Source organism: Tachyglossus aculeatus, chromosome 10 (genome assembly GCF_015852505.1).
Source record: "Tachyglossus aculeatus isolate mTacAcu1 chromosome 10, mTacAcu1.pri, whole genome shotgun sequence".
NCBI lineage: Eukaryota > Metazoa > Chordata > Mammalia > Monotremata > Tachyglossidae > Tachyglossus > Tachyglossus aculeatus.
Window position 1 is genome coordinate 26685115 of NC_052075.1, and position 11903 is coordinate 26697017.

Here is an 11903-nt window from a genome sequence, read left to right on the forward strand (position 1 = left end):
AGCTCAGAGGATAGGATCATAACAGTTTCTCTTGTTATTTGCTCCCAAACATCCAGTGCAGTGCTCTGAATACATGGGAACTCATTAAATATAAGTGAATGAAGGCCACAAATATGGATAACCAATCCCCCGGAAATAGAGGCTCCCAACATTTACCTCGTCAAGAAAAATGTGGAATCTATTAGCTTTAAAAACAAGAAATGTTTTCCAAAGTGCTAGGCACTTTTATCTCCACTTCACACACGAGGAAACAGGCTCAAAAAAGTTAAGTACTGGAGGCAAGTAATGGAGGTGGGACTAGAACCCAGGTCCTCTGACTCTTAGGCTCATGTTCTTTCCACTGGGCTGTGCTGGTTCTCCTTACGGCTATCATCAAATTGATTCACTTGCCCATAGAAATAGGTGGTTGTCTTTGACAAGAGGGATGGGTCCAAGTGCAAACCTAGAGAGTCCCTTTCCAATAGAACACTTAAGAGCTTGGCAGTCGCTTGTGGGCCCTGGATGTATCTTCATCCACATCTGTTGTCTCCTTGCAATTATCACAATCAAGAGCTTCGCAAATGGCCTGGTGATTTTCTCGGAATGGGGCTAAGTAACACCCTGAATGTGAAGTGTTTGTAATAATAATAATAATGATAATAGTGGTATTTGTTAAGCGCTTCCTATCTGCAAAGCACTGTTCTAAGCTCGGGGGGGATACAAGGTGATCAGGTTGGCCCACTTGGGGCTCACAGTCTTATTCCCCATTTTACAGATGAGGTAAATGAGGCACAGAGAAGTTAAGTGGCTTGCCCAAGGTCACACAGCTGACAAGTGGTGGAGCCGGGATTCAAACCCATGACCTCTGACTCCCAAACCCGCGCTCTTTCCACTGAGCGACGCTTCTTCCCCAAAGCCTTTTCCAGTAGCTAACATGTTTGTCCCCAAGCTAGGTCTCAGGAATTAAGGAGGGTCAGGGAGTGTCCTTTTCAATTTTACAGTTGAGGACACGGAAGCCCTAAACTGTTAAGCGACTTGCCCATGGTCACAGCAGGTGTGTCAAGGCCACATAAACATTGGCACCTACAGGGTTGGAGCACTCATGGTGAGGCAAGGGGAAGTGGTTGCTCTCTGATTTTTTTTATGGTATTTGTTTAGCGCTTACTATGTGCCAGGCACTGTTCTAAGCACTGGCACTTCTTATCTGATCCTCATTTTGTTTCTTCCATCACACACCCCAGCTAGGTGATTAGACAGATGGTTAGATGAGTGCTGTAATGAGCAATGGATGGCTCCCTTTCTCACAAAGATTAGGACCCCCACTGAATTTGGCAGTAAATCAATCCATAGTCAATGCGAGTACTAGAGAAGCAGCGTGGCCTAATGGAGAGAGCCCGGGCTTTGGGGTCAGAGGTCATGGGTTCTAATCCCAGCTCCGCCGCTTGTCAGCTGTGTGACTTTGTGCACGTCACTTAACTTCTCTGTGCCTCAGTTACCTCATCTGTAAAATGGGGATTAAGACTGTGAGCCCCACGTGGGACAACCTGATCACTTTGCGTCCACCCCAGTGCTTAGACCAGTGCTTTGCACATAGGAAGCACTTAACAAATGCCATCATTATTATTATTATTATGGGTTCTAATCCCAGCTCCTCCACTTGTCAGCTGTTATACTTTGGGCAAGTCACTTCACTTCTCTGTGCCTCAGTTCCCTCATCTGTAAAATGGGGATTAAGACTGTGAGCGCTGCGTGGGACAACCTTAATTACCTTGTATCCCCCCCGCCCCCAGCGCTTTGAACAGTACTTGGCACATAGTAAGCACTTAACAAATACCAACATTATTATTATTATTTACTGGTAGTTGCTCATCCTAATATCAGCCAATGGGGTGACCCCTTCTGCTTCATTAAACTCAATTAAAGCTAATTTGACTGTCTGTACAAATGGAAGGGTGAAATGCTCCAAGAACTAACTGAGCTTAGCTTGAAAAAGAGGACAATCCTGTCAAGAGTCTACCTGGAGAAAGGAAGGAATACTTGGTTGTAATAAGTAAAGCCCTATGTTCATTCGCACCTGACTGAAGATTTGGCAAGGGCTTTGTCAAATTAATAATAATGATGGTATTTGTTGAGCACTTACTTTGTGCCAAGCACTGTTCAAAGTGCTGGGATAGATACAAGGTTATTAGGTTGTCCCACGTGGGGCTCACAGTCTTAATCCCCATTGTATGGATGAGATAACTGAGGCACAGAGAAGTTAAGTGACTTGCCCAAAGTCACACAGGCAACAAGTGGTGGAGTTGGGATTAGAACTCCCAAACCCAGGCTCTTTCTCCTAAGCCATGCTGCTTCTCTATGGATTGTACTTGTGAATTCCAGGCTTTATCAGGAATGTTAGAACCAAATGATTCTGCCTCTGGGAAATGCATCCCCTTGGGAGACTGAATTAAATCCATCAAGCCTCCAGGATAAATTTGGAAAACTACAACTGCAGGCAGTCCTTCAGTAAAGTGAAAGAGTTAATGCAGCTTCCCTAATGGGTTAATGTATTCTCAGGGATTTGCCTCATACCTCAGAGACTGAAGATCAATTGCAGGGAGATAACCATCCAACATCCCCCCAATTCTGCCTAAGTCCGGCTTATAGCTGAAGGTACCTTGTGAGGAGCATCAGTATTCAGGCCCAGGAACCACACAGCCCAAAGTTGGAATTGATTTCATCTATAGACTTGTGCAATGAGGCGGCCAAATAGGGTCTGCCTTTATCTCCCTGGCCAAAACCACTGGGCGCTACTGCTGCTTGGAACTTTGTTCAAATAATGATTTTTGCAACTCACAAAAGTATTGCAGTTTTATAATGCAAAGCATCTCTCTGATACCATCAACCATCCTCTAATAATAATTTATATTATAATTGTTTCGGAACAAAAATATGCCAGCGGAATAAATGAGAAACACTTCATGCATATTCATGGCCATCCTGCGTGAATTTCTTAGAATTCCAGAGAAGAGGATCCGGGAATGGGCAATGATTAGGTGCTTAGGATTGTCTCCAGGGTGACTGTGTTGTAACCACTGAAAGACTCAGCTCATCCTGGTGGACACATTGGGAGGGAGAAAGGACAAAAATCCCTCTGGTGAACTTGAAAAATTAATTTTCTCCTGGGTCATGATAATGGAAAGGGTATGTTCGGTTTATATCTTGGGCTGGGTGTTGGTTCAGAAGGTACGGGATGGAAGGTGAGTCTTATAACATGCCAGCCTGAAGCACTACACTTTGGTGAATAGAGGATTTCTCTCTCCCAAGCCACTAATCCATCCCTTTTGAGAAGCACTTAAAGAATTAAATTAGTAGCATATTGGAGCTCTTTAAAATTCATGAGCTTTGTATTTACAGTGAATGTGGAATTGGGTTTTATCTGGCATGAAATTTTCCACGTTGGACTGTACAAAGGAAAAAAAAAAGACATTTGGGGTTTCCAGTTATGGGAGTGCTGGAACTGGTGGATAGAATGGCTTGTTTTTCCCCAAGATTAGCATCGCAATACCACAAAAACAAGCTTTACAAGGTGAGCTGCAAAAGGTTCAGGAAGGTCACTGCATTTATTTAATGAAAGAGAGCCAGCAGGGCTTAAAACTTTAATCAAATTTGCTCCTTTCAGAGCATTGGAAGGAACAGGACACTTGGGACAGGATCAGGAGCAGGGCCTCTGCCCAAAATTGTTTCATCCTGGGGTAGGGCCTATCCCGGTTTCCACAAATTTTGTTGGAGAAGTTGGTCAGTGGGTCTGTGGATGGACATTTGTTCATGTGAGTGTGGAAATGCACATACGTAGTTAAATGTGTGTGAACACATATGTGTTTGATATTGTGTGTGTGGATCATGTTAATCTACCAAATTCAGGGAAATCAAGAAGGCCCTTGTTAAGCAGTTGCTGTGTGCAAAGTACTGTACTTAACGCTGGGGTAGATTCATGATAAACAGGTTGGACACAGTTTCTAGCCCACTTGGGACTCACAGTCTAAGTAGGAGGGAGGAGGACTTAATCCCCATTTTACAGGTGAAGAAACTGAGGCAACAAGAGGTTAAGTGACGGCCCAAGGTCACACAGCAGACAAGCGGCAGAGTTGGGCTTTGAAGCCAAGTCCTCTAACACCCAGACCCGTGATTTTTCCAGGCTGCTTCCCGAGAGCTGAGGAAATTGAAAGCAGTGTAGGACCCAGGCTGAGAGTAATCTGACAGGTGAAGTGAGCTTGGAAGGCTTTATGGCTGCATTTGTGGGTTTGTGGAAGAAACTTTCATATAAAAAGAAATGGTTGTTATATTGGATACTGGAAAGACAGGCTGATATATGTATTAAACTCTCCCACCTTGGGTTGTCTGCTGGCTGGCCCCGCATACGTCTGAGGACCCACATAAATAGGGTCTCCTGAGACAAAGGGAGGAATTCTACATGAATTCAGGGAACCCACGATTCCCAAAACTGACCATATGTACAAACCACAAAGGGTCAAATGAGGACTTCTTTCAAAGTATGAATATGCTGACTCAGAATTATAATGTGAAAATAATGAAGACCTCTTAAACATACAGGTTGCATATATTTTAAATCCAGCCCCTTAAGTTTATTCATTTATCAGAAATAAAAGAACGTTTTCACCTTATCTCCTGGAAATTGCTGCAAGCGGATATATTGATTCAGCAGGCTTCTTAACAGGTTTGATGTCTATTATATTTTACCACTCTGGTAAATGGGGTTTATTTAATCACATTCCGAGTTTAAAAGGTTTCCACACTGATACAATCTAGGGAGACAGTTGTGCAATAAATTGTATTCTTTTAATGGAATTACTGCAGAGAATAAAAGGCTGAGAAAAAGTTTTCTTCCCCCAGCAGCAAAGATGGCTTAAGGGCTTATCTTTCTCCAGTCCATTCTAGGAGGGAAGGAGTTGCACCTTTGTAAATATTTTCTTTCCCCCATAGATAGATTGATCATGTTAACCTGGTGGAAAATGAGAGCATTGAAACATCATCAGAAATGTGTCACCCCCCACTCTTCCATCTTGGGGGACCAAGGGAGTGGTGAACAGGGGAGCAGGAGGAAGGGGGAGGGTGTCTCTAGCTTTCAGGAAAGGGCTTACTACCAATATCCAAATGCTGGGGGATTCAAGCTGCTGTACTGAGCATGCTGCAATGTGTACATGGATTTCCAAGCAGGCGAAGAAAAGTGAGGTCAGTCGGGATGAGTAGGAAAGGCTGACCAGCCCGGACAGTTTCAATTTTGTGACACTTGTCCGTTTTTCTAAAATTGTCAGGGGCAGCCTAGGAAAATCTAGGGGGTCACATCAGCCTGCTTCAGTGGACATTTTTCTCCCTGCCTGAGCCTGGGTAATTTAGGCAAAGTTATAAGGGGAAGGTTAAAAGTCACCTGCTGATTCTGGAGTCCTTATATTTGTTTTTCTAAATTGCTCTGCAGTAAACATGATAGGACAGTGATTTGTCTTGTAATCTGACTGCATTGTTTCCCTCCTGTTTATAATCTCAGTTACTTAGGCCTTTTCATTTTTCTGCCTCAACTTTTCCTTTATTCCTGCTTAATATTTTTTCTCTCAAGTGTTAAATCGTTTGGACTATGCGTCTGCCTATTAAAAAAAAATCTTCTTTCTGGATAGGACCGTGTTGAATCCAAATACAACAATTATACGTGTTTGAGGGAGGTAATGGCTGTGTTTTATTATGTATAAGATGCTCCCTTTTAAACTAGAAACCATTCCCCCTGTAAAATGACTTTTACAATATATCCTGGTGCAATGTGTAAAAACAGGCATTGACAGTTGCTGAAATGCACCAACCAACATCACAATGCAAGCATATGAATAAATACCTAGGATTTCCCAGCCAAGAGGCTGGTTGGTACACATAAAGTAAGCTCTTAAAATGAAGATCCTTTATTACTGGTCTGGAGTACAATGCTTCTTGCCTGGGGTGACTAGGTGAGCAGTTATTTGAAGACTCCTCTAAAGCAATTAACTCCCAATCCTTTGACTTTAAGGGTAGTTTAATCATAAGGTTCTGTTTAACATAAATTACCAGAGTTAAATGAGGAAAGCTGCCTCACTTAAATTTGCCTGAAGAGGTCCTGTGTTACTGGTTGGGATTTGTGAGGCAAATGGATGTCAAGATGATACCTGCTTAGCTGTGATATAGTCACCTGAAATGGGATGACAGCAAATAAGGGATATAGGGGATCTATGGAAATGAACGCAAAAAAGTGCAGCTACAAAAAAACATGGTAACAAAGCTGAATTTTGGAACTACCGGAAACAGACGAGCTGGAATTAAGAAAGGAGCTGATTGTTCAGAATGGAGGTTCTGAGAGATCATGAGTCAAGGAGGCAAACGTGACGGGCAGAACAAACACATCACCACAGCAATGGGGGCTACTATTAGAGAAGCAGCATGGACTAATGGAAAGAGCACAGGCCCGAAAGTCAGAGAACCTGGGTTCTAATCCTGCCTGTCAACCTGCCTGTTATGTGACTACGTGCAACAACTCTGGACCTCAGTTTCCTCATTTGTAATATGAGGATCAAATACCTATTCTCCCTCTTGATTAGACTGTGAGTCCCATGTGGGACAGGAACTGTGTTTATCCCAATGCTTGGCACGTACTATGTATGTAACAAATGCCTCTATTACTGGTTTGGTCAGTGCTATCAGTGACATGGTTTGGTCAGTGCGGTCAGTCCTAAATTGGCCTGTTTAGCCACGTCAACTTCATTAATGAATTACAATGCAGTGGCGCAGTGGCAACACGAATACACACACACACACACACACACACACACACACACACACACACACACACACACACACACACACACACACACACACACATCGTGGATTCTAATCCCGGCTCCACCACTTGTCAGCTGTGTGACTTTGGGCAAGTCACTTAACTTTTCTGTGTCTCAGTTACCTCATCTGTAAAATGGGGATTAAGACTGTGAGCCCCACGTGAGACAACCTGTTAACCTTGTACCCACCCTAGCGCTTAGAACAGTATGTGACCCATAGTAAGCGGCTTCACCAATGCCATCATTCATTCATTCATTCATTTACATCAACTTTTGACCATGATTTGAGCACTCCCAAAATGCAAATGGATATGTATCTGAAAGCAGAGAGCTTGTTTCACATTTGTACAGGTTCTGATGGAATTCCTGGCCAACTGGAAAGCACCTATTAAGGGTTAAATGGGTAGGCAGGGGGGAGGTACCATGGACCAAGAGAAGCAAAGTTGGTAGCATTCTCCCAGCTCCACCACTTGTTTGCTGTGTGACCTTGGGCAAGTCACTTCACTTCTCTGTGCCTCGGTTGCCTCATCTGTAAAATGGGGATTGAGACTGTGAGCCCTATGTGGGACAGGGACTGTGTACAACCTGATTTTCTTGGATCCACCCCAACGCTAAGTGCTTAAATACCATAATTATTATCCTGCTCCAACTCCACTAAAATATTTCCACGGGAATGTTCCTCTGGAGGTTGTCTTGTTCTGTAAAATGGACCTTGTTATACCTTAAATGAAGAGGATAATTATCTAGATAACTTCAGATGAGAAGAGGGAACAAATGGGAAAGGTTACAAAGATAATAATAATAAATAATAATAATGGCATTTATTAAGCACTTACTATGTGCAAAGCACTGTTCTAAGTGCTGGGGAGGTTACAAGATGATCAGGTTGTCCCACGAGGGGCTCACAGTCTTAATCCCCATTTTACAGATGAGGTAACTGAGGCCCATTGAAGTGAAGTGACTTGCCAAAAGTCACACAGCTGACAATTGGTGGAGCCAGGATTTGAACCCATGACCTCTGACTCCAAAGCCCGGGCTCTTTCCACTGAGCCACAAGATGTGAAGGGAATCTCTGTGGGGTCTAGCAGTAATGTGTGGCCTAGTGAAAAGAAGATGGGTTTGGGGCTCAGCAGAGCTGGGTTCGGGGCTCAGCAGAGCTGGGTTCTAATCCTTATTCTGCTACTTGCCTGCTGTGTGACTCTGGGAAAATCACTTCACTTCTCTGTGTCTAAGTTATCTCATCTGTAAAATGGGGATAAAATTCCTCATCTCCCTCCTTCTTAGACTCTGAGCCTCATGTAGGGCAAGGACTGTGCACAAGCTGATTGTCCTCTATCTATCCAAGTGCTTAGTTCAGTGCTTGGCACATAGGAAGTATGAACAATCGTCATTTGTTGTTTCATTGTTCTGCTGCTTTTTGAGGGACCTGCCTTAAAGAACTGTGGGTTGGAAATGAGGTGGAATTTTGTAAAGCCCTTGACCAGATAGAAGCTCCTAATAAAAGAATACACATTTAGGCCTAATAATAATAATAATAAAAGCATTTACTAAGTGCTTACTATGTCTGAAGCACAATTCTAAGCTCTGGGGGGATACAAGGTGATCAGGTTGTCCCATGTGGGGCTCACAGTTCTAATTCCCATTTTATAGATGAGGTAACAGAGGCTCAGAGAAGTTAAGTGACTTGCCCAAGATCACACTGCAGACATGTGGAGGAGCCAGGATTAGAACCCATGACCTCTGACTCTCAAGCCCAGGCTCTTGCCACTAAGCCACGCCACTTCCTACCACTCCCAGATAGAAAATCTTACAAGTTTAGAGAATTCAGAAATTTGTGATGAAAGTTTTCTTGACAGAAAAAATGTATTTTTATTTTTATTTATTGCTCTAAACACTACACCTATCCAATAAATATTACTGATTGTATGTTTTTTCTTAGTTAATAAGAAACTAAGGGCATGGAAATCTGTTTCACTTCTGTGTATTTTCCCCAGGTGCTTAATCCAGCACTTATTTCTTATTCCTAGAGCTTGCAGTAGGGATTCAATACATTTAAAGATCGATTGTTTGTAAAAGAGTGATCACAGACTCAATCAATCCAATCATCAGTACTATTTAGTGAGTATTTACTATGAGCAGAGCACTTGTACTAAGCACTTGAAAATTTTAAGTCAAACATCTGATGTTACAAAGTTCAGAAAAGAATTAGGCACTGGAGTTCAGCTTACAAGTTACATAGAAATTTTAAGTATCATCTTTTCTTTTTAACATTGTTTAATTTGGAAGTTTCTGGGACTTCAAAATCCTTTTTTTCTTAAACCCTGGTTGTTTGGAACAATTTAGTTTTCCAGAAAGCAAAATAAACAATCATCATCAGCAAAACCTCTCCACTGTTCATGAATTGTTCATAAACATGGTACAGCTCTTGCTTCTATTATTATTATTTTGGTGATTATCAAGCATCTGGGCAGACATTGTGCTGACTAAACACCAAGTTTTTTTTTTAATTTAAATTGATTGTACATGCAAATGAGATGGGATAGCCTGCAGGCAGCGACATTTCAGGCAAACTGGGTTTTCAGGAGGCTAAAAGCTTAGTCATGCCTAAAGATCCTCTAAATCCCTAGCTTTAACTAGCAGAGGAGAAGCAGTGTGGCCTACTGGATAGAACACAGTCTTGGGAGTCGGTAGGACCTGGGTTCCAATCCTGCCTACGCCATTTGTCTGCTGTGTGACTTTGGGCAAATCACTTAACTTCTCTGGGTCTCAGTTACCACATCTGTAAAATGGGTATTGAGACTGTGAGCCCCATGTGGGACAGGGACTGTGTCCAACCCAATTACCTTGTATCTACCACAGAGTTTAGCAAAGTGTCTGACCGTAGTAAGTCCTTATTAAATACCATAAAAAAGGAGAGAGAAGTAGGAGGAGGGAAATAGATACTGACCCCTTCATTCCAATACACAATGACTCTGGTTTCTTGAAGCTAATTGTCAATCCCTCCAAGCACAGAAAATCATTCCATTCTTGTTTGTATTGTTTTTTATGTTATTTATTAAGCCCTTACTATGTGCCAGGCACATAGTGCTGGGGAACATACAAACTAATCTGGTTGGACACAGTCCATGTCCAACGTGGGGCTCACAGCCTTAATCCCCATTTAACAGATTAGGGAACTGAGGCACAGAAAAGTTAAGTGACTCACCCAAGGTCACTCAGCAGACCAGTGGCTGAGCTGGAATTAGAACCCAGGTCCTTTGACTCCCATGCTCTATCCACTAGGCCATGCTGCTTCTTTTTGTTTGCAGTGCCTTCTGAAATGTCTGAGGTGTCACCAGAAGATGTCTTCCCTAAGCAGCAAGAATCACAAGTACTTATGTCAATGTTTTCAGAGAGATGGCATAGCAAGTATTCCACTTCAGTGGAAACACAGAGCACAAGTGAGGCTTCTGTAAGTGTGGACACAGAAACGGGCGCCACATGGACCGCCTCATTTGAGGAATCAGATCTGAGGAGGCAAATCTAATGTTCTGAACCCAAAGAATACTAGCAGAAATCGTGCTAGGAGTGCAGGAAGAATACTTTTGAGCCTTGTTCCAATTAACTCCACCCCAAGTACCTCAGGAAACTGGAATTTGTGCACCTGCCTGAATACTGCATTGGAAGGCAAGATTTCTGAGAGACAGTTTTGGCATTGCCAAAGCTTTTCTATGTGATCCTCGACTAGACACAGAGTCTCTTTGTGCTATGGATTTTCCAAGTTTCCAATGGTATTCAAGAAGTAAAGAATAGAATTACATAATTCTATTTCTTCTGCAACCATTGATTTAAGCCCACCTTTTTTCACTAGCAGCAGCATCACCTCTTTGAAGGCTGTTCTCCCTCTTCAGTTCTCTCTCACTAAGAGAACAAAGAATCATAATCTGCCTCCAGCAGATCCACTCATAGACCCCTCTCTCCAACATTCACAGATTCTCGGTAAAGCCAGCAAGCCAAAAACAGATTGGAAGGTATAGACAGAAGAACCACTGCTTGCCATTTTCCATTGTTGTTGTTATAGAGACGTCATAGACACACCTCCCCCAGAATGCCCCACCTTCATCTGCAATTGTTCTGTTAGTGTACCCTTAGAGTTTTCTTGGTAAAAATACAGAAGTGGTTTACCAAAAATACAGAAGTGGTTTACCATTGCCTCCTTCCGCGCAGTAAACTTGAGTCTTCACCCTCGACTCTCTTCCATGCCGCTGCTGCTCGGCACAGGTGAGTTTTGCCTTGTAGCAGATTGCCTTCCAATCGCTAGCCACTGCGCAAGCTAGGAATGGAATGGATAGGCCTCTGCTTTGACTCTCCCTCCCTTAGTCAGGACTGGTAGTGTACTGGAAACGCTCCAGTTGCGACCCTGAGAGGGGATTTAAAGTGTGCTCATTCCAATGACAGAACCTCGAAAGAGTCCTGTATTGTTATATTTCATCACTACCTTCCCGGGTCGGGAGTGGGTAATTTGCATGCCTGCTGCCTTCCTTGGATGTGGTAGCCATTTCTCAGGCTCCATTACTCAATCAATCAATCAAATTTATTGAGCGCTTACTGTGTGCAGAGCACTGTACTAAGCGCTTGGGAAGTACAAGTTGGCAACATATAGAGACAGTCCCTACCCGACAGTGGGCTCACAGTCTAGAAGGGGGAGACAGAGAACAAAACCAAACATATTAACAAAATAAAATAAATAGAATAGATATGTACAAGTAAAATAAATAAATAAATAGAGTAATAAATATGTACAAACATATATACATATATACTCCCTCAAATCTTATTAGAATCTGGATTAATACCAGTAGTAGTAGAAAAGCAGCATGGCATAGTGGATAAAGCATGGGCCTTGGAGTCAGAAGGTCATGGGTTCTAATCCTGCAGCTGTCACATCTGCTGTGTGACCTTGGGCAAATCACTTCACTTCTTTGGGCCTCAGTTTTCTCGTTTGTAAAGAAGTGGGGATTGAGACTGTGAGCCCCACATGGAACAAGGGACTGTGTCCAAGCTGATTTGCTTGTATCCACCCCAGTG

The 11903-nt window shown here is 42.8% G+C and overlaps 1 non-coding gene across 1 annotated transcript; it reads right to left on the bottom strand.

Moving 5' to 3' along the window:
• Positions 1 to 11106: 11106 nt before the first annotated feature.
• Positions 11107 to 11245, bottom strand: LOC119933750. The gene has a single exon (XR_005452624.1). It is a non-coding gene; the product is annotated as a small nucleolar RNA SNORA7 (small nucleolar RNA).
• Positions 11246 to 11903: the final 658 nt, after the last annotated feature.